Genomic DNA, 22,605 nt, shown 5'->3' with positions numbered 1-22,605 from the left:
ATTGTTGTATTTTTATTTATTTTGTTAAACATTTCCCAATTACATTTTTTATGATCTAGAATTTTATTTTCCAAAATTACATGTAAAAACAAATTTTAACATTGATTTTTATAACTTTGTGTTCCAAATTCTCTTCCTCCCTCCCTCCCCATCTCCCCTTAAGAACTCAAGCAATTCAATATAAGTTATACATGTGTAGTCATGCAAAACATTTCCACATTAGTCGGGTTGTGAAAGAAAACAGACAAAAAAAGACTTTAGAAAAAGGAACTAACAAAAAATTATGATTCAATTTGTATTCAGATACCATCGATTCTTTCTCTGTAGATGGACTGCATTTTTCATAAGTCCTTCAGAGTTGTCCTGGATCATTGCATTGCTGAAAATAACCAAGTCATTCATAGCAGATCATTCCACAGTATTGCTGTTATTTTGTATACAGTACATTTCACTTTGCATCATGTAAGTTTTTCCAGGTTTCTCTGATAGCATCCTGCTCATCATTTATCACTGAACAATAGCATTCCATCACAATCTCATCCCACAACTTACTCAGCCATTCCCCAACTGGTGGGCATCTCCCCAACCTCGAATTCAACTTTTTAAAAAATCTCTTTTTGGATACCAACCTAGTAGTGGTATTACTAGGTCAAAGAGCATGCAGGGTTTTATAGCCCTTTGGCTATAGTTCCAAATTGCTCTACAGAATGTGCGAATCAGTTTACAACATTACCAAGAGTGTATTAATGTCTAATTTTCCCTAAATCCCCTACAACATTTGTCATTTTCCTCTGCCGTCCTATCCAATAGTTATGAGGTAGTACCTAGAATTGTTTTGACATGAATCTCTCCAATCAAAAGTGAGCTAGAGCATTTGTTTTTCCATATGGCTATAGGTAGCTTAGATTATTTCATCTTAAAACTTCATGTCTTTTGATTATGTATCAATTGGGGAAAGACTCTTATTAACAAATTTGACTCAGTTCTCTTATGCGTTTGAGAACTGAGGCTTACCAGACAAACTTGCTTCAAATTTTTTTCACAGTTACTATTGCCAACTGTACTTCCTCCATCCTATTCCCTCCCCATGACATCTATTCTCTTTTCTATCTTCTTTCATCCTCCCCCAATCTGCCCTCCTTTCTTTTAACCCTCTCCCCCTTATCCCATTCCACTCCTACTTTCATGCAGGGTAAGATAGATTACTATACCCAATTGAGTGTGTATGTTATTCCCTCTTTGAGCCAATTCTGATGAGAGTAAGGCTCGTTCACTCCCTCACACCTTCCTATCTTCCCCTCCTCTCCATAAGCTTTTTCTTGCTTCTTTTATGTAAGATACTTTACCCCATTCCACGTCTCCCTTTCCCTTTCTCCCAGTACATTCCTCTCACCCCTTAATTTTATTTTTTTAAAGATATCATCCTTTCAGATTCAACTCACACCTGTGCCCTCTGTATAACTATACTCCACTCAGCTGCCCTAATAATGAGAAAGTTCTTATGAGTTATAAGTATCATCTACCTATGTAGGAATGTAAACAGTTTAACCTTTTTAATATCCCTTATGATATATTTTTCCTGTTTATCTTTGTATGCTTCTCTAGGGTCTTGTATTTGAGAGTCAAATTTTCTATTCAGGTTAGGTCTTTTCATCAAGAATGCCTGATAGTCCTCTCTTTCATTAAATTCCCATTTTCCCTCATGAAGGATTATACTCAGTTTTGCTGGGTAGGTGATTCTTGGTTGTAATCCCAGTTCTTTTGTCCCCTGAAATATCATTTTCTAAGTCCTCTGATCCTTTAATGAAGAAGCTGCTAGATCTTGTGTTATCCTGACTGTGGCTCCACAATGCTTGATTTGTTTCTTTCTGACTGCTTGCAATATTTTCTCCTTGACCTGGGAGCTCTGGAATTTGGCTATAATATTTCTGGAAGTTTTCATTTTGGGATCTCTTTCAGGAGGTGAGCAGTGGATTCTTTCAATTTCTATTTTACCTGCTGCTTCTAGAATATCAGGGTAATTTTCCCGGACTCTTTCTTGGAAGAAGATGTCTAGGCTCTTTTTTTGATCATGGCTTTCAGGTAGTTGAATAATTTTCAAATTATCTTTCCTGGATCTATTTTCTAGGTCAACTGTTTTTCCAAGGAGATATTTCACATTGCCTTCTATTTTTTTTCATTCTTTTTGTTTTGCTTTATTGTGTCTTGATTTCTCATAAAGTCATTAGCTTCCATTTCCTCAGTCCTAAATTTTTTTTTGCAGGTCAATGAGGGTTAAGTGATTTGTTCAGGGTCACACAGATAGTAAGTGTCAAGTGTCTGAGGCCGAATTTGAAGTCAGGTCCTCCTGAATCCAGGGCTGGTGCTTCATCCACTACATCACCTAGCTGGCCCCTCACTTTTTTAATAGTTTTTTTTTTTCCCTCAATGCTAATTTTCGAGCAAATTTTTTTTAAAGAGAGCTTTTATACCTCCTTTTCCATTTGACCACCACCTTGGCTCCACCCCCTGGTATTTTTCTTGTTGCTGTTTATTCATTCAGTTCTGCCCAATTTATCATGTCCAGCCTGTAAATTGTGTCTCTTTGATCCTTATAATACTTTGAGTTGGACTCCATGGTTGGTATGTCGACTCCATTTGGTATGTGGAAGAACAGGAACAGAAAAATTTAAGTCACTTACGAATGATTAGCTAGGCTACGACTATCAGAGGCAGGCTTTGAGCCCCAATCTCTACTGACTTAATGTTGGATACTCTCTTTTACTGTACAATTTAACCCCTCATGATATCAGTCACTGAGTCACAGAATAATAATTAGTTATGTGTGATTTTATTAGTTTAGATTAGAAGAGGGGACTGTGTGTCTTCAAGTTTTTGCTAAGGGCTATCATTGGGAAAAGGGATTAATTTTGTTCTGTTTGTCCCCAGAAACAAGAGTAAGGAGCAGTGGGTGAGCAAATGTAGGCTCCATATTAGGAAAAACTTGCTAACAATTAGAGCTATTCAAAAGTGTAATGGACTGCCTCAATAAAGGGTGGGTTCTCTCTCCTTGGATGTCTTTAAGCAGAAGATGGTCAATCACTTGATGGATAGGTTATAGTGGGATTTTCTTTGGTTGATGGTTAGATAGGTTGGGCAGAGAGGTCCCTTTCCAAACTTTCAAATTCTATGGTTCTGTGTGAGTTACAGAATCTCCCATTTAGAAAGGACATCAGAGGTCATCTAGTACAACCTATGCCTGAACAAGAAACCATTCTGTATCGCCAGAAAGGCTACTGTATCATCCATCTGCAGACTTAAAGTGATAAAGACTATTACCTTCTGAGGCAAACTCATTTGGATAGTTCTAAAGTCAAGAGTTCCTTTTGCACCCATTATTCCTATCACTGCCCTTGGGACCAAGCAGAAAAAGCCTAATCTCTCTTACAAGTGACAATCCTCAGACTGCTTGAAGGCAGTTACTATATTAGCCCTTTAGAAATTTTAGTTGGGAGGCAATTGTTTTAATACAGAATTGAGGTAATGAGGGCTTAGACTAAGATGGAGAAGGCAGTTAGATGGCATGGTAAATATATTGTTGAACTTGGGAGTCAGGAATAACTGATTTTTGAATCCTCCTTCAGACACTTATTAGCTGTGTGACCTTGTGCAAGTCATTTCACCTAATCCCCAGCCTCAGTTTCCACATCTGTAAAATAATAATAATAATAGCACCTGCCTCAGAGGGTTGTTTTAAGGATAAAATTAAATATTTGTACAGTAATTTGCAAAATTTAAAATGTATACAAATGTTAGCTCTGATAATGATGGTGATAATGATAATAATGAAGAAATAGATTCTGAGACAACTTATAAAAGATTGGCCATGATGGGGTAAAGAAAGGTGGAAAACTAAATGTAATGTCACATGGTTTCTAGATCTTCCCTCCATAAGGCAGACACAGAATAGGAAGCTTCTCTCCACTCTTTATAGAGTTGAAAGTTGTGGGGACTCCCTTACTTTGTAGGCAGATGGATATGATCTTTGCCATCCCTACAGTAATGAGTGCTGGAGGATTCTCCACCCACCATGATACTGGTTCTGGGCTCTGTGATAGCTCTAGTCAAAGATGAATGAATTTTGTCACCTATATCTTGTTGGGAGCCTGAAAGAGCTTCTCTAAAGATGGTGGGAGGAACACCATCCACACCCTTGGCATTCCCAGGCTCCTTTTAGCAATATCTGAAGTCCTTATGTTCTTAGCATACAGGCTTCAAAGCTATTCCCTTTTCCCCTGTGAACTTTCATCTTTAACTACAGACATTTTGGATTTCTTCATCATCTTCCTACTCTGTCCAAGAAGGAACACTGGAGAAGAGCTGACTTTAAACCTGTCTTCTTCACCCACTTCACTGCTTTCTCTATAAACATGTTTCTCATGGACACAGAGAAGAACAAGGGTCAATTTCATACAAAATCATAGGAAGCAATTCTTAATCTTTGATGGAGACAGATCTCATTCCCCTTTTGAAGTATTTTCCATGACTTGGTGCTGACAATGTACTTTCTAACCAAATATGAAGTTAAACTTGGATGCTGACAGGAAGGATTAAATAGGTCAACCTAGAGGTATCACTAAAAATAGTCCCAAAGCCACCAGGGAGTCCCAAGAGGGGAGCTAAAGTCATCAAGGAAGCTGTCTAGGCCATTGTGTACCATTTGGACAAGTAGCAAAAGTATCTGGGAAAATCATAAATGAGAGATGCTGTCATGTAACCATAATATGGGTGCGGGAGAAATGCTTATGGAATGACAGATCCAGTGGAGTGAGGCGTGCCGTCCTTGGGGAGCTAAATGCCAAGTAGTGCCAGGGGTGAGATTACCACATATTGGAACTTTCACACTTTAAAAAAATTAAGATCAAGGGAAGCTTTTCATCATCTCTTTTAATCTGTCATTCTTCTTCCTCTTCCTCCCTCCATATGATCTTTCTCATCATGAATCATGGAAGAATTTCACACGTGTTTGAAAAGTGGAAGCTGACTTGCCTTGGCTATTATCCAGGTAATAATGAGAACAAAAATGAGCCATAATGGGGATCTTATGAGAAATACCATGTAAACCATCTTCAGTCAGACCCCCAGTAAGGCACCTCAGTACACGTGGGATCATAGAAACATAGGTTAATAGCTGGAAATGACCTTTGAGATCAATCTAATCCAACCCCCTTCTTTGAGAGATGAGGAAACTGAGGCACAGTAAATTAGGTGACATCTAAGGGTACCTAAGTATTAAATATATGATGTATATATACATATAGAGTGGAATCCAGGACCTTTCATCCCAAACCCATAAGATTTTCAGCTATACCAAGATCCTTCCTTCCTTCCTTCCTTCCTTCCTTCCTTCCTTCCTTCCTTCCTTCCTTCCTTCCTTCCTTCCTTCCTTCCTTCCTTCCTTCCTTCCTTCCTTCCTTCCTTCCTTCCTTCCTTCTTTCCTTTCTTTCCCTCTCCCCAGAGGATGGTACTCATGTTGAGTGAAGAGGAGGTATCTCACCTAGGGAGAGCTGCAGCTACCTGGGACAGATTCCCCTTGTGGAAACTAGGAGTGGAAAGTGGAGACTAAGCTGAACAGGTATTACTCGAAGAGGCCCTTTGTTTTTAAGAGCCACTGGATGGGTCTAAAGGAAAAGGAAGAGTAAACAGCCTGGAGCTACTTGGCTGTGTCTCTGAGTTGAGTTATACTACCTGCTTCTCCCTGGGTCCAGCTGCTCTTTTTTTTTTTTTTTTTAAGTGAGGCAATTGGGGTTAAGTGACTTGCCCAGGGTCACACAGCTAGTAAGTGTTAAGTGTCTGAGGCTGAATTTGAACTCAGGTACTCCTGACTCCAGGTCCGGTGCTCTATCCACTGCTCCACCTAGCCGCCCCGTCCAGTTGCTCTTAAACTAGTACCATCTTCTGGGGAGAGGGACCAACTGCTGTATAGTACTTGAGGACAACAGCATGGAGGATAATATTTCATCCAGGAGGATCAATCAACAAACATTTATTAAGCACTAAAAAGCCCCAAATCCCCATCCCCAAGCAGCTTGTATACTATTAGTGGAGACAAAATTCAAACATAAATAAATCCAAATTGTGTGCAAAGTAAAACCTAAGGCAAGTTTTTTTTGGGGGGGAGAGAGGTTGGCTTTAGCAGCTCAGTGAGTGTGAAAAGTCTCCTAGCTGCCACTTGAGCTGAGATTTGAAGGAGAAGGGGAGGAGGGAAGGCATTCTAGGCACGAGAGGCAACAGAGGCATGGAGATATAAGATTGAATATCTAATGTGAAGAATAGAAAGGAGGACACTTTGGCAGGACCATTATGTGTGGAAAGGGGCGTAATATGCATCAGGTTTGGAAAGACAGACATGAACCAGATTGTAAAGGGCTTTAAATGCCAAGTGGAGGAGTTTGATTTTTTATCTTAGAAGCAATGATGAGTCACTGAATTGAGTGACTACAAGGTAAGCACAGAATGGTGAGTAACAAACGTGACTAGGAGGTGAACAGCAAGAAAGAACAAATCCTGAACTTTTCCTTTGATAGAACTCCCAGGCTGGTCAGTACTATTAAGTTACAGAAACACCAGAGATTTCTCTTAGGATGAGGGAATTGCCGGACCAATAGAAGAATGAAAGGGGCTTTCAACTTTATGTGAACTTGGGTACGGTTTTGTGTGTGTGTGTGTGTGTGTGTGTGTGTGTGTGTGTTCTTTACTATGTAAATAAAGCTTATTCAATGTCTGATGCCTTCTGATCCTAAGTGCTTGCAAAAGGAGCTGGGGAAATGTCAAATATTGATATTCTTGGTACCACCTTGGGTAGAGTGAAATGAACCAAGTGACCAAGATCTATTATGTTAGGAGGAAGCCAATGATATAAGATATAGTCAGGCTTTGTAGGCACTTAATAATAGTTGTTGAATGAATGGCTGAATGAATGCCTTACCCTTCTTCTATATGCCTCATATCACTTAGAATAGTACTAGATATATAGCCAGTACTACACAAATGCTCATGGATGAAATCATTTAAAATTTTTAATAATGGTTCTTCTTTCCTGTTTCCCAGTTGTATCACATAGTGCTTTAGCTCTGTAAACAATGTTATCTTCTTGTTCAAATGTTTTGATGTATATTTAACAAAATCTCTCAAAGTGTTTCCCTGTCTTCTCTTATGCATTCCAGTGAATTTCCTTGGGATTGTGCAGAAGCCTTATGAATTTGATAACATGAACCTTCACTAAATAGTTAATGCATATAATTATAGGAATAATTACAAGTAGAGAGTGAAGACTGTTTTTTCTTTAAATGGAAACTTTTATTCTCTTTTAATGTGTTTCAAGGTCTTTCATAGATTACCTTAACCATTTTATTTTGTTTCCTCTTATTTCTCCCACCCCCAAGACTGTCAATAGGGTGGAATCTACCTCAGAGTCAAGGAAACAAAGCTACCTTTACCTCAATGATACTGTAGTGTAATGATGGATAAGGCACAGGACTTTTAGTCAGGAAGACTTGAGTTTAAATCCTGTCTCAGAGGCTTGGGGAAATCACTTAACCATTTGTGCCTCAGTTTCCTCATGTGTAAAATGTGTGGGGGGGCTTAGTCTCAATGGTCTCTAAGTTCTCTTTCAGCTCTAAATCTGTGACCTTTTGGCTGTAAGTTTACATGACAGCTTTTCTCCTTTGTGATGGTGGCACTCATTATATAGTCTATTCTTCTTCTTCTTCTTCTTCTTCTTCTTTTGCAGGACAATGAGGGTTAAGTGACTTGCCCAAGGTCACACAGCTAGTTAAGTGTCAAGTGTCTGAGACCAGATTTGAACTCAAGTCTTCCTGAATCCAGGGCCAGTGCTTTATCCACTGCACCACCTAGCTGCCCTGTATTCTTAATTAATTAATTAATTTTTTTTTTTGCAGGGCAATGGGGGTTAAGTGACTTGTCCAGGGTCACACAGCTAGTTAAGTGTCAAGTGTCTGAGGCCAGATTTGAACTCAAGTCTTCCTGAATCTAGGGCCAGTGCTTTATCCACTGTGCCACCTAGCTGCCCCAGTTTTTAAAAATTTATTTAAAATTTCTTTCTTTCTTTATTGCTGCCCTGGATTCTTAATCTCTGAAATGATATAAGTTCTCATACAAGAGGTGGGAATATTGAAGCGTTTTCTTCCTTGCAGACCAAAAATTTTCTTAGGTAGTTGCCACTGTCAGGGAGAAGAGGAACTAACAAAAAAAAAAGAGAGAGAGAGAGAAAAAACAATACAGGACAATTTAAATTACACATACAAAAGGCAGAATGATCATAGATAAATCAATCTAGAGCCAGAATTAATTTTAGAGATGAGGAACCAGGACATGAGTCAGGATGGTCCAACATTCAAATGCTACTTTGGATATTTAATAGTGAGGTGAGCATGGGTAAGTTAGCTAATCTCTCTGATCTTAAGTGTCCCCATCATCCTTATCTGTAAAATGGAACTGATAACTGACATAAGTGTTTTACCTGCATCATTTCCTTTGAATCTTTAAAAAAAAAAAACCTCAGGTAGGTAGCATAGATAACATTATCACCATTTTGTGGGTAATAATATTGATAGTGCCTAACTCCCAAATTTTGCCATGGAATTAATAATAATAATGAGTATTTATGTAATGTTTAATATCTACCAGCCACTGTGCTAAATGCTTTAGAATTATCATCTCATTTGATTCTCACAATAACTCTGTGAGGCAGATGTTGTTATTATCCTCATTTTATAGTTGAGGAAACTGAGGTAAATTGAGGTTAAGTGACTTGCCCAGGGTCACATAGTTAGCAAGTTTCCAAGGCCAAATTTCAACTCAGTTTTTCCCAACTACAGACTCTGTCCTCTAGCCCTTGTGCCACTCAGCTTATCAAATCAAACAAAGCACCTAACGTCTATTTCAGACCTTAAAGGACTATCCAAATGTTAGCCACTGTTATTGCATATCTATTATAGAAAGAGAGAGCAAAGTTGAACTCGAAAGCAAAGAAGAAAAGAAGGAAAGAGAACAAATTCATGGGTAAGAGAAAAGAGTGAGGCCTGCTTTATGAGATAATAGAATAGACCCCCAGAAATCAGCCAGTATCAATAGTGCTATAGAAGGCATGTTCCTGTTTTAGGCCTTCCTTCCATCTCATAATCCTTCACAAGAGGTCTTAAGTTTCTGTCAACTAATACATTTATTAATTTTATTTTTTATTTTTTTGCAGGGCAATGGGGGTTAAGTGACTTGCCCAGGGTCACACAGCTAGTAAGTATCAAAGTGTCTGAGGCCAGATATGAACTCAGGTCCTCCTGAATCCAGGGTCGGTGCTTTATCTACTGCGCCACCTAGCTGCCCCTGACACACTTATAATGAAAGTGTCCTACAGGCTCTCTGGATGAGCTATCTCTTTGTTCAGACATATTACATTCTCTCTTGTCTCCTCTGTCAGTTCTTATCCCTCAACTCTATAGTCAATCATATGTGACTCTATTGATCTCTAAGGGAGAGATTTTCTCTATTATGTGATATGTATTTATATGTACGTGGAACAATCTACTTTTCCCTGGCTCAACAGAAAGATAACAGTAGTTCTTACCTGGCCAAAGACTGTATAGGACAGGAAATTTTCCAAGGCAGCTAATGACATAGGGTTCCTTTGGTTGACCATTTTTCTCAGAAGTCTTCAGGTAAAATAATGAAGTATTTTTCTTATATAACAATGAGAGTCTTTTTACTTACCATTAGACTTGTGTTGAGATGGTTCTTTTAACTCATCTAGGAGCCTGTTGTTTAGGGACCTCTAAGACGGCTGGCCTGAGTTGGAGGCATAACCCAAGTTTATTAGATAAAGGAAAGCTGTTTGATCCATTCTGGAATAACATTGTAGCTTTGGCTATATGGTATAGTGGAAAGTATTGGACCTAAAAGTCAGAAAAACTGGCTTTATACCACAGTGCTTATACTTACCAGCTAGGGCAACATGGACAAGTCATTTTACCTGAATATCAGTCTCCCTACCTATAAAATGGAGATATTACTTGTACTGAATGCTTCACAGGGTTATTGTCAGAGAAAGCACTTTTTGTGTCATTTCAATGATGTGTGTTATTTTGATTTAAAATCTATTTTTAATTAGTGTAGGGAATTAATTCCCTGTGTGAGGAATCCCTGGTGTAGAGATTCCACTTGTCAGTATAATAAGTAACTCAACATAGTTTTAGAGAGTTTGGAGGTAGTAAAGGGAAGAGAAAGAGGAGGAGAAATGAAAGCGATTTGTTAATCAGATTGTTACATACCTAATATGGAACAGAGAAAGACCTTGAACCCACATATTCCTGACTCTGAGGATGGACCTCTAACCATTACACCCTGTTACCTCTCTATTATCATTCTCATTGTTATTATTGGCCTGTCTCTGCTATTAACTATCCATATTACCTTGGGCAAATCACCTCTCTTTGCCTTGGTTTCTTCCCTCTCATTTGAGACAGTTGGATTACATGACTTCTAAAGCCCCTTCAAGATTTAAATCTATAAACTTATGATTGGTGTCATGCTCAGCCAGTTGAGCCCACCTATCACAATGAGGCTCTGAAACACTACTGAGTTCCAATGAATGGAACCCTATTTAGAACCAAGAAAATTAGTCTTTCAATTTCCCTGCAAGCTACAGTGAGATCTAAACTGACACATAGATGATAGGTGCGCAGTTTCCAGGCAAAGCTGGAAGGCACGTTATATCACTACAGAAGCTATCTGATAGTATTTTTGGTTTCATGCCCAATGGGCACCTGTGAACTATTGAGAAATATGCTAATATGAACAGTATAAGATTGTGAAGTATCACAGGCCTTGCCAAAGAGTTTGGCTGAGGAACTCTGGTCTGGTAACTTCAGATCATTATAGAAATAAATGTTATCCTCATGAGTTAAATATGAAGTAGAATTTAACTTTACCACATAAAATTTGAGGTAGTATACTACAATGCCAAGGGATTTAGATCAAAATCTGAAGGCCTGGAATTTGAATAGTAGAATTTTAACCCCAATTTGGCTCTGTGTGTAACTCTGGGCAAGCCATATCAACTTCCCCAGGATTCAGTTTTCCTATCTGTAAACTGAGGGAGTTGAACTCAACTTCTGGGGTGTTTTCCATTTCTAAGTCCAAGAGCTATGATCCCTATGATGTTTACCAAATCGTGTCACCTCATCTGTAAAATGAAGACTAGATAATATCCAAGATTCCCTCCATCTCTGAGGTTCTCTGACTTCTTTATTTTAATTTTATTCTCATCAGTGTCACTTCTCAACACTCACCCGCCCTCCCCAACACACCCCTGTCCATTGGTTTGTCTAATAAAGGAGTACAATTGAACAAAATAAACTGACATGACCATGCGTGCTAACATATAGCTCATTATATACGCATAGTTCACAACCTCTTTACCAAAAGGTGGAAGACATGTTTCATCACCTTTCCTGTTGAGTCAGGAATGGTAATCACATTGATCTGAATTCAGATATCTATTAGTGTTGTTTTCCTTTACATTATTGGGACTATGAACTTCTTTCCCAACTCAATCATGCATTTTGGTAACTAATTCCTCGATAAGGTTTATTGACTCACACACCTTTGTCTAAATTATCTTTTCCCAGGGTGATACAGTATGCTACCCAACACAGATTGAACAAAAGTATATTCACATCTCTCACCAATTGCCCTGACTTTGTTATTGATGCCAAGTTTAGAGAAATGTGCTCTCTGGAAGGTGGACCTTTTATGCCTGACATTTGGAGAATTATGCAATACTCATTGTGATAGCTTTTTAAAAATATATATTTATTTATGTTTTTGTGCTAAGCATTTAATTTTTCTATAATAAACATTTTTATTTAAAGTTTTGAGTTCCAAATTCTGTCCCTTTCTCCCTCTCTTTCCCCTTCCCTGAGGGAATAACTAATCAAATATAGGTGATACATGTACAATTATGTAGAACATTACTATGTTAGTAATTTTGTATAAGAAAACTTGAATAAAAGAAAAAATGAAAGAAATAAAGTGAAAAATGGCACACTTCAGTCTGTGTTCAATATCAGTTATTTCTTTGGAGGTGGATGGTATACTTCATCATTGGTCCTTTGGGACTGTCTTGGATCATTGTATTGCTGAGAATAGTTGTCATTTATAGCTCTTCATCAAACAGTAATGTTGTCACTTGTGGGGACCAATTTTTAATTGAGGAGTGTTAGCTAAGTGGCTCGCTGCAATATTGGGGCAAGGAAGGAGACCGGCAGCCTCCCTCAAAACAGAACAGGATTTATTTTAACAAGAACAAACTTAAAAAAAAACCAAAACCACAAACAGGATCAGTAGGATCAAGGGAAAGGAAATAAAATGGGGAAAGGGAAATTATACAACCTCAAAAGATACCACCGCCCAGGAATCAGCTGAGAATATGCAGCAGACCTCCTTTCATTACAGCATCCCGCTAGAATGCCCAATTCTCCTCCCCCAATCCCAGAAAGCCCCCCCCCCACACCAGCTCCAGCCAATGGGATGGCTGCTCTGACAGTCACATGACTGCCCTCATTAGGCTTCCAATCATTATAATTTTGCCAGGCCCATGTAGGCGTCGGCAAGTGGTGATGACACGAGGTGCCAGCACCATGGCAATGGTTACAACCAGTGGGTGGAGCACTGTGTGGTTTGCGGAGCCCCAGGCCAGTGTGCTCCAAGGCATAAAAACCTCAAATAACAATTCTTTACACACTGTACACAAAATTCTCCTGGTTCTGCTCACTTCACTATACATCAGTTCATACAAGTCCTTCCAAGCCTTTATGAAATCATTCTTGTCATTTCTTATAGCACAATAATATTCCATTACAGTCTTATACCACAGCTTGTTCAGCCATTCTCCAATTGATGGGCATTCCTTTGATTTCCAATTCTTAGTCACCACAAAAAGAGCTGTGATTAATATTTTTGTACAAAAAGGTCTTTTCCTCTTTTTGGGGATATAAACCTCGTGGTGGTATTGCTGGATCAAAGGGTATGCACAGTTTTGTAGCCTTGTGGGCATAGTTCCAAATTGCTCTCCAGAATGGTTGCATCTGTTCACAACTCCATTAACAGTGGATTAGTGTCCCATTTTTACCACATCCCCTCCAACATCCAACATTTTCTTTTTTTGTTATATTTGCCACTCTGATACGTGTGAAGTGGTACATCAGAGTTGTTTTTACCAACTTTTATAGAAGATATTATGTGCAAGGAACATAGCATGGAGCTTACAAGCTCTTTTTAGAGATATCCAAATTCTTCTTGTTAGCCATATTGTTACATGGTAGTGTATTGAGCATATTTTGATCTTATGCTCCTGTAGTTGGGAAGGCTACATCTACCCTTTAGTATTCTAGGGTACCTTGGTGGGTTTGTGGGTACTTGTTCTTTCTCTACTGTAACCAGTTCAAGCTTTTACCAAGATTATTTCCTACACTGGTAGATTCCTATGACTAACCCTCAAGTTTTATTTAACCACTTAAGATCGATTGCATTTTACAAAGGGATAATTACTTTGAAGACATAGGAAGAACAAATGTACAAACATCCCTTCCCACCAACACCCCCACAGGAAAACCTTCTACCACTGTACTTTGGTCTCTGGGGACAGTGGCTATGTTCTCAGCTCAGTTCCTATATAACAAAGATATTGTCAAGTTCATATCCAGAAGTCTCATCCCTACTATTGTGGGGATGAGGAGGTTCTCTTCCCCTTAGTTCTTTGATACCAAGCTTGCTGCAAAACTTAGACATTGAGAGACCCACTCTACAATTTTTTCTAAAATAGAAAAGAACAAATGTAGAGGCCAAGGACTGAGATCCACTTTTTAAAAGGGCCACATGGTGGCCTCTTCCCCTGTGGCATTTTCTCTGGCCAGATATTGTAAGCCAACAAGTACAAAAGGTCCATCGAGATCACAGCCAAAGAGGAAATGGCCCCCAAAGCCTAGGCTGAGACCTTTTAGAAGATGCCTCCAATTCCAATTATGTAGCCAATCAAAAATGGCTACTCCTAAATATTGGGTTAGCCAACCAGAACAAGTTCTAGAATGTTCAGGCATGCTCTAGTCTCCCTAAGGTCCCTCCATTACAGGTCATTACAACTCTTAGGGAAACAGCTTCTCCTTGTGGGGAATCTGCATGAGCCCAGTATTCTGACATTCTCTGTTGTGAACTCTGTACTAGTCCCCATTACATTAACAAATGTGGTTTTGCCAGATATACTTGGCAGGAGGCAGCATGACTTAGAAAGAGGACTAGGTTTGAGTCATAAAGACCTGAGTTCAAATTTCACCTTTGAAAATTACTAACTAGGTGTCCATGGGTAAGGATTTTTTCAGTTGTCAACTTCAGTTTTCTTATCTGTAAAATAACTATCTTACCTGGCTGCTATAAAACTCAAATGAGATAACATACAAACTTTGAATGAAGTACTATACAAATGTCAGTTGTTATAGGGTTTAATTTAAATCAGTTTCTTTTTTTTTTACTTAATAGTATTTTATCCCCCCCATTACATGTAAAGATAGTTTTCAACATTTATTTTTATAAGATTTTGAGTTCCAAATTTTTCCTCCTCCCCTCCTTTCCTCCCTTCCTCCCCACCTCCCCAATCAGTTTCAATACTTAGAAAGTCTTAAGATTAAAAATAATTAGAGCCAAACACTACTTTTTACATATTACATTTGGAATAGCTCCTTTCTCAAAGATGGGCATAAAGCTTACCAATTGACTACAAATACCCAAGTATGAGTTTTATTAGTCCAGGCTTCCTTCCCTGGGCAGTGCTTTTAGACACACACACACACACACACACACACACACACACACACACAAATGGTTCAAGCCTCTCTATTGCCATTCATGATGATGAAATGAAAATCTCTGGATTGAGAGTGAAGTTATGTGCTCTGGGGCATTAGGGCCAAGGCACATACTTTGTGCTTTTGGAAAAGCAGCATTCCCTAACTACTTTGGCTTAATGATTAAAAAAATAATCTTCTCTATCTCAGTCAAATGATAATTATATCTGGCTTGGTCAGGTTCTTTAAGAAAGAATGAAGGGGAATTTTCAAGTTTACAATGGGGCTCTACCCAGATTTCATCAACAGAGCAATTTGTTTAGTCTGTAGTTAAATATTTAAGACCTTTGATCTCTAGAATAAATGCATTAAGTACCTGGAGGCTCATTTGGAAAGTACAGTGCATGTGGGTACTGCCCTTCCAAACTTCCTCCTTGTCTTCCCTTTCCTGTTCTTCGATCTCCTCAGCAAAAATCTTTAAGAGCTGAATACGTGTATGCAAATAAGCCCATGATCATGAACCACTGATTTTGCACTCTTTATGACAGAAACAAATATGGAAAAATTCCAAAAAGACTGTTAGGTAGAAGAGCTAAAGCTTGAATCCAGGTCTCTAAGTGTTCTTTTTTCCATACTGGGGTTGCCTGGATGGTTAAGTGTGATGACCAACTTTTCTCCAAAGCTCTGAGTCAGAATAGCTATCTATTTCTTGGTGTTCTTCTGTAGGAAGTAATGGTCAGCATCTTTGGAGTCTTATTAGGGTTTTGGAGAAAATTGACTCTAAACTCTCTTGAAAGCACATTAGACTTCTTGGAGACACAGAAGAGTAACCCCTCAGCACACTCTCATTTGACTTCTTCCACAACAATTAAATCTACTAAATGTATATTAAGCACCTATTGCTTGGAATATACTATGCAGAATGCTGACATGGGGCCTGCCATATGTTGCAGCTCCACCTACATGAGGCTCAGATGATAAATGTAATTTCCTATACTAGCAACTCTGGTATATAGGGGCAATAAGTAATATATTAGAGTTCATGCCTAGAAAACGGCAAACCAGATGTTCCCAAGAATAAACCTAATGGATAACTTTCTCTTAGTTTTTGAGCCAACATTTTTTTTTTTTTGGTGAGGCAATTGTGGTTAAGTGACTTGCCCAGGGTCACACGGCTAGTAAGTGTTAAGTGTCTGAGGCCGGATTTGAACTCAGGTCCTCCTGAATCCAAGGCCAGTGCTCTATCCACTGTGCCACCTAGCTGCTCCAGAGCCAACATTTTGACTTGTCTCAGGAAGACTTCTGAAAAACCATATTTCCTTCATAATACCATCTTTCTTGAGTTGAAATGAACCAAAGAAAATTCTTCAGTAAATTAGTTGTGTTTTAAAATATTCCTTTTTGATTAATTATGTTTATAGTATTATATGATATAATTATAATCTTTATAGTTCAACATTATATTTAAATTATATATGTTATGTGTTTATAATGATAACTATAATAACAGTATATTTGTAATGATAAGAATACAATATGGAGTCACTTAGGCTAAGTGGTCCTAATGCCCATAAAGCATATGGGGAAAGACAGACAAGGTTGTACTTTTCCAACTTATGTTCTGACTTCATTGTGTGAAGTAGTTAAGAAATTAGATAAAACTCCTGACCAGCTTCAGCAGTCTGAAGTCTTCTCTTCTGTTGCCCACAACAGTCAGTCAAACCAAACCTTCTTCCAATTTCTGGTTCCAATAAAGAAACTCCCCCTACCTAAGTCTCACCTGAGGCTGGTATTGATAAGAGACTCTGAGCACTTCCCCACCACATCTGGCCCTGCTTACCTGTCCTCTACCAAGCCCATTGTTAGGGTATATAATTCTGTTACTTGAACCTTGACCTTGAGCGTGTTTCCTCTCCAATACATCTCCCTTCCTCTTGTATTCGGTGGGGATGAATCCGTCTATAGTGCTATCTAGTGTGTTTGTGGGGGAGGGGATATGCTTTTTTTTAACTGGCTGAATTACATGAAACTAACACTCTTGTCTCTCTCATCTTCTTGAATACCACTTTCCTGTAAATTCCTGAGCCCAGGTTTTTCCTTTAACCTAAGTGATGAAGTCAAATAAAGTATCCATCTTGTATCTTCTTTGGAGATCTGTCAAAATGGTGACAAATGGCTTCTGTGCCAGATAGGATCTTTAGTGTTGCTTCTGCCTTGATGTACTAGAAATATCCCATGCGAAAAGATAATCAATTGTAAAGTATTTATTAAACACCATGTGCTGGTCACTGTGTTAAGGGCTAGGGAAACAAAGAAAAGTTAAAAACAGTCGCTGCCCTCCAGGAATTTACATTCTGTTGGAGGACACACACACACACACACACATACATTTAGGGATATACAAAATATGTTTTGTACTAAGTAGATTCAAGATAACTTTGGAAGGGAAAATACTAACAGCTAATGAAACCAGGAGAGACCTCAAGTAGAAGAAGGCCTCACTTGTGCTATGTCTTGAATGATGTCAGAGATTCCAAAATGCAAAAGGTAGGAAGGAGAACATTCCAAGTATGTAAGACAGTTTGGAGATAATAGGGAGGTTCAAGTTGATTGAGTAAGGGAGTGGGAGGTGACATGGTCAGAACCAAGTCCTTGGAAAATCACTTTAGCAGGTGAGTGGATGATAGAGTAGAGTGGGAAGAGTCTTGAGTCAGGAAGACTTGTTAAAAGACTCTTGCAACAGTCCCAGTAAGAGCTGACAAGGGCATGAACTACAATGTGATTGTGAGAATGGAGAAAAGGATGTTGTAAAGGTAGAAATGACAAAATGAAGGGAGGAAGAAAAGGGAAGAATGCCCACTTCCCTCCTCTTTTCCTGGACTCTTCCCTTTCTATACCTGTCCAGAGAAAACAGCAATTCCCCTTGGGGAGAGGAAAAGGTGCAAAATATAAATATTGTTCCCTTGACTCTAGTTTGTACACTTTGCACCTTTTGTGATAAATTACCCTGGGGTGGAAATACCAATCATGTTACTATTGAATTGAACTTCATAAAAACAGGGTAGTACCAGAGCCTAGATGTAATGAAATCAGTTATAAAGCCTATATGAGATTATGTGAATTGCATAATGAGCTGAGGGTTTTCAGAGATGGATTCTGATGAATCCAGATCCTCAGACTAGTTCATAGATGAAGGCAACCTTTGAAAAAAGATGATGAAGAACTATATGATGGATCCAACTTGAAAATCGGTGTTGCCAAACAAAGCCATCGAGAAAAGTTAGAGGGAGCTTATTTAAAAGATTTGGGGAACTACAAAATACTGGAGGGGGGTGTCTTTGACATAAATATTAAAAATTTTTGGATCACAGTATCAGTTATGGGACCATAGACCTAGAGCCGGAAGAGACCTCAGAGACTATATAGTCTAATCCCTCATCTTATGGAAAAGGAAACTGAGGTCTAGGCAGGACAATTGACTTGTCCAAGGTCAGACAAGTAGTAAGTGTCAGAGAGATGTGAATTCCTTTCATGATAAAAGCAGATTAAAACAAAATGATGTCCTTGTTCAGGCAGGTTATGATGGAATTCCGAGGTTACCTCTAAGAAAGTCAAACTTAATGACACACTTTATATCTATTTGTCTGGTCCCAAAATAAGAGCAACCCTGTGATATCTTTATTTTTTTTTGGAAGAGTGGAATGCTTCAGGATTGGGAGGTGGAGAAGAATGCTGTTGCTACCATTTCTAGTGAGGTTGAGTTTGTCCCAGCCCTCTGGCTTTTGCTAGAGCAACCAACAAGGGGAGCAGTAGGTTGCCTTGGCATTTCTACAGAGATGTTTAGAGGTGCCAGAAAGTAGGAAGGCTGCTGCCACCATAGGTGGTTTGGTGGAACCAAAGTCTGGTTCATATTAGGAGACAGTGTGAGTGGAGAATATATTATTGGTTGTGAAGAGATCATTTGATCAGAGGAGTAGGAGGAAAGAGTGTTTGATAAGAGAATGAGAGATACCGTATAGCTGTTTTCCCCTTCCCCTACCCAGTATTCAACTTGGATGGCCTTTATTGAGTCACTTAAGATTGGAGCCATTCCATGGTCTGGAGCCATTTTTCATCTGAGTTTTTCAATGAGTTGATACATTATGTACCCATATGGGGAGCAAGTGTAGATCCTGACTCTGTTGTATACTCTTTGTGTGAGCTAAAGCAAGTGAGTTATCCCTCTGGGTCCCCTTTTCCTCCAAAGTAAAATGAAAGGATACAGATAAATGATCTTTAAGAGTCCTTCAGTTTAAATTGGGATTCTCTGAAGGGATAGACTGTTATTTGGAGTGGATGGGATTATCATAACTGACAATGGAGAAAATGTACAACTCTATTTTTATTTTGTTGGTTTTCTCTGCCAAGGAAAATGATCTTCTGACGATAAAGAACAGAAAACTCATAAAGCAAGAAAACAGAAATTTCCCACAGCAGTTTCCAGAAAGACTGCAAATTTACCTTGTTATTTTTCATTGTGTAGCTTTTGTCACCAACATTATTATCCTGCCACACAATCCTGCAAAGTTAACAGTGAGAATTGGATTTAACTTTTTTAAACAGGTAAACTGATTTCACTTAAAAAATAAAATCTTTGGCCTCCAAGGTAATTTTATCTGCTTTTAAAGTGGCTTTTAAAAATCTGGAATGATGGAATAGATCCTATGTCTTCAGCCTTTAGAGACCAGGCTGAAACTCCATGATTTTGTGGGTCAGCTTCATTCTCTGCCTATAAGAAGCTGATAGTCAAAGGAGATGGTAATAGTCCATCCAGTTGCCATTGATGAGTTCAAGATACTTGGGTAAGATGAACTATCTATGCTAGAGGACTGAAAGGATTGGAAGTGATTTCTGTACCATTGCTATTGGTTTCAGAAATTTATTTTATTTTATTTTATTATTTGTGGGGCAATGAGGGTTAAGAGACTTTCCCAGGGTCACACAGCTATTAAGTGTCAAGTGTCTGAGGCCTGATTTGAATTCAGATCCTCTTGAATCCAAGGCCGGTGCTTTATCCACCTAGCCGGTGGCCGGTGCCACCTAGCTGCCCCAGTCTCAGAAATCTGAAAGGCACAGGTCTGAGCATGACATTTCCTTGCCTAAAATTTTAAGTCATTTGACAAAATATCTCATGCTGCACTTGTGGGAATGGTGAGGAAATATAGGCTTCATGATGTTATAATTAGGCATATTTAGAACTGGTTCAATGATTAAATCCAAAGAATAATTATTGATGATCTGATATCCTATCCTTGAGAAGAGAAAGGGAGGTGACAGTTCTCTTTAAGTATCTGAGAACCTGATAAATGGAAGACAGAATAGGCTTGTTCGACTTGACCTGGAGGGCAGAAGCAGGAACAATGGGTGGAAGTTGCAAAGGGGCAAATTGAAACTTGATATCAGGAAAAAGAGGAATGAGCTGTTGGTAGGTTCCCCTTTTACCAGAGGTCTTTAAGTAAAGGTTAGATTCCTGACCTATTCTTGTCAGTGGAGAGGGGAGACTTGTTCTGGTGTTGGCTGAACTAGATGACCTCAGATGTCTCTTCTAACTCCCATTCTGTGTAACTGGGATCTTGTATCCAGGCTAACAGATACTGTTATTTTAATGGAATCAGGACAGTCACACAGTAAAAAACCCATCACACTGTAAGTGCTTAATAAATGACTTGGAATCCTTTCAGTTTCTGTCCCTGGAGGAGGGTGGCATCAGGGTCATCAGATTTTTTTTTAACTCAACCTAGAACTCAGCTAAAGGAAAAAAAGAACAATGATCAGTGACCTAGAACATTTCTTTCATGACAGAGAAGTTATTGGCTTTTACTCAAGGCAGCCACCAGGTGATCTTTTTGAGAGCACATTCAGGAGACCTTCCAGTGAAAATGAAGTTAACTGACTAAAGAGAATTATACTAGATTAAAGTCCAAATGGGGAAAAGTCTGCATAGGAAAGCATTGTGGACATTTGAAGATAGGCACATTAAAGAGATGAGGTCCCTTAGTGTGAAAGTTAAATGGAGTGCTACTCACAAAAGCAGGAAAAGAAGTAAGTTTATTTGCTTATGTAGTGGGGAATCTTCACTATACCCTCTTACCCTCGGGGAGAGACATTTTTGTGACTACAAGAAGCCTTCCCACCATTTGAAAAGGTCTTGTATGTCAATCTGTCTAAGAGACTTAGTATCCTTTGCAATGAGAATAATATCCACATGGAGGCTAAGCAGAGATTCTTAAAGAAAAGGGTAGAAAAAGACCACTTTGACAATAGGTGTATCATTTACTCCCCAAAAGAGCTTCTCAATTAGAAAAAACAAAAACAAAACCACACCGGGGCAGTTAGGTGGCGCTGTAGATAAGCACCTGCCCTGGATTCAGGAGGACCTGAGTTCAAATCCAGCCTCAGACACTTGACACTTACTAGCTGTGTGACCTTGGGCAAGTCACTTAATCCTCATTGCCCCGCAAAAAAAACACCACACACACAAAAACAAAACAAAAAGAAAGGAAAAAAAAACACCCTAAATTAGGTAAGATCATGTTATGAGAAAAGAGGAAGGGACATATGAAAAAATGGACCCAGATGATACAGATTTTCAAGTAGAAAGTTTACTATAAAGCTTAACTCAAACAGTATCTTCTTCCTGACCCCCTCAGCTGGGGTGCCTTTCTCACAAAACAAAAACAACAACAACAAAACCCCTTAATTCTTTTTGCATATTTTGTATTTTGTATATTTATTCATATATATACAAGTCTTCCTCCCTCCCTCCACACAGACTATAAGTTCATTGAGGGCAGGGACAGTTATCATTTTTTTCTTTGTACCCTATTGTCTAGCACAGTGTCTGGCACATAGCAGCCACTTAACAAATGCTTGTTGATTGATTTAATAGACAGTAGAAGTTCAAGGTTGAGACAAGTGCTTTTCTCCCCACATCAGCCCAGTTATTCAACTGACTTGGCATAATTTAGGACGTTTTCTGTGCAAGGAAAATTAAGCAATAGTTCTACCAAAATGTGGGATTTCACAAACTTTTAAAGTTTTAGGAAAATAGTCCCATTAAATTTTCAACACTGCTTTTCCTCTTCTTCTTCTTCTTCTTCTTCTTCTTCTTCTTCTTCTTCTTCTTCTTCTTCTTCTTCTTCTTCTTCTTCTTCTTCTTCTTCTTCTTCTTCTTCATCTATACAGAAACCTGGCTGCTAGTGACGTGGAAGATACAATTGCATTGACTAGCGCAAGAGTTACAACAGAAAACCAAACCTTTCCACCCACATTGAAAGTCTAGATGTGATGATGAAACAAAATCAAACTGAATTACGTATTTGAATACTGAAAAGAGCATGTGCTCAGAAGAGCACTTAGTCTTTACTTTTATCAACTGAAAGAATCAATTCAGTCCCATGGGGTGAGCCCTGGAATTGGATTCAGCAGACTGAGTAATGAAACCTGGCTCTATCACTGTCTTAGCTTCTCTGTCTCTTGTTTTTGTCATCTGTAAAGTGAAGCAGTTAGAGTAGGGGATCTCTAAATTCCCTCCTAACTCAAAAGCTTCTCTTACTTAGGAATCTATGAAGGAGAACTCTAGCAGGTGATTTAATGGGGGGAAAATGGCAGGTTGGGAGTAAGGAGACATAGGTTCTTTTCCTGATTTTGTTCTCAAGTTGTTGGGTAGTCT

Source organism: Dromiciops gliroides, chromosome 3 (genome assembly GCF_019393635.1).
Source record: "Dromiciops gliroides isolate mDroGli1 chromosome 3, mDroGli1.pri, whole genome shotgun sequence".
Taxonomy (NCBI): Eukaryota; Metazoa; Chordata; class Mammalia; order Microbiotheria; family Microbiotheriidae; genus Dromiciops; species Dromiciops gliroides.
The sequence above is the reverse complement of the archived record's forward strand: the minus strand, read 5'-3'. Positions refer to the sequence as shown.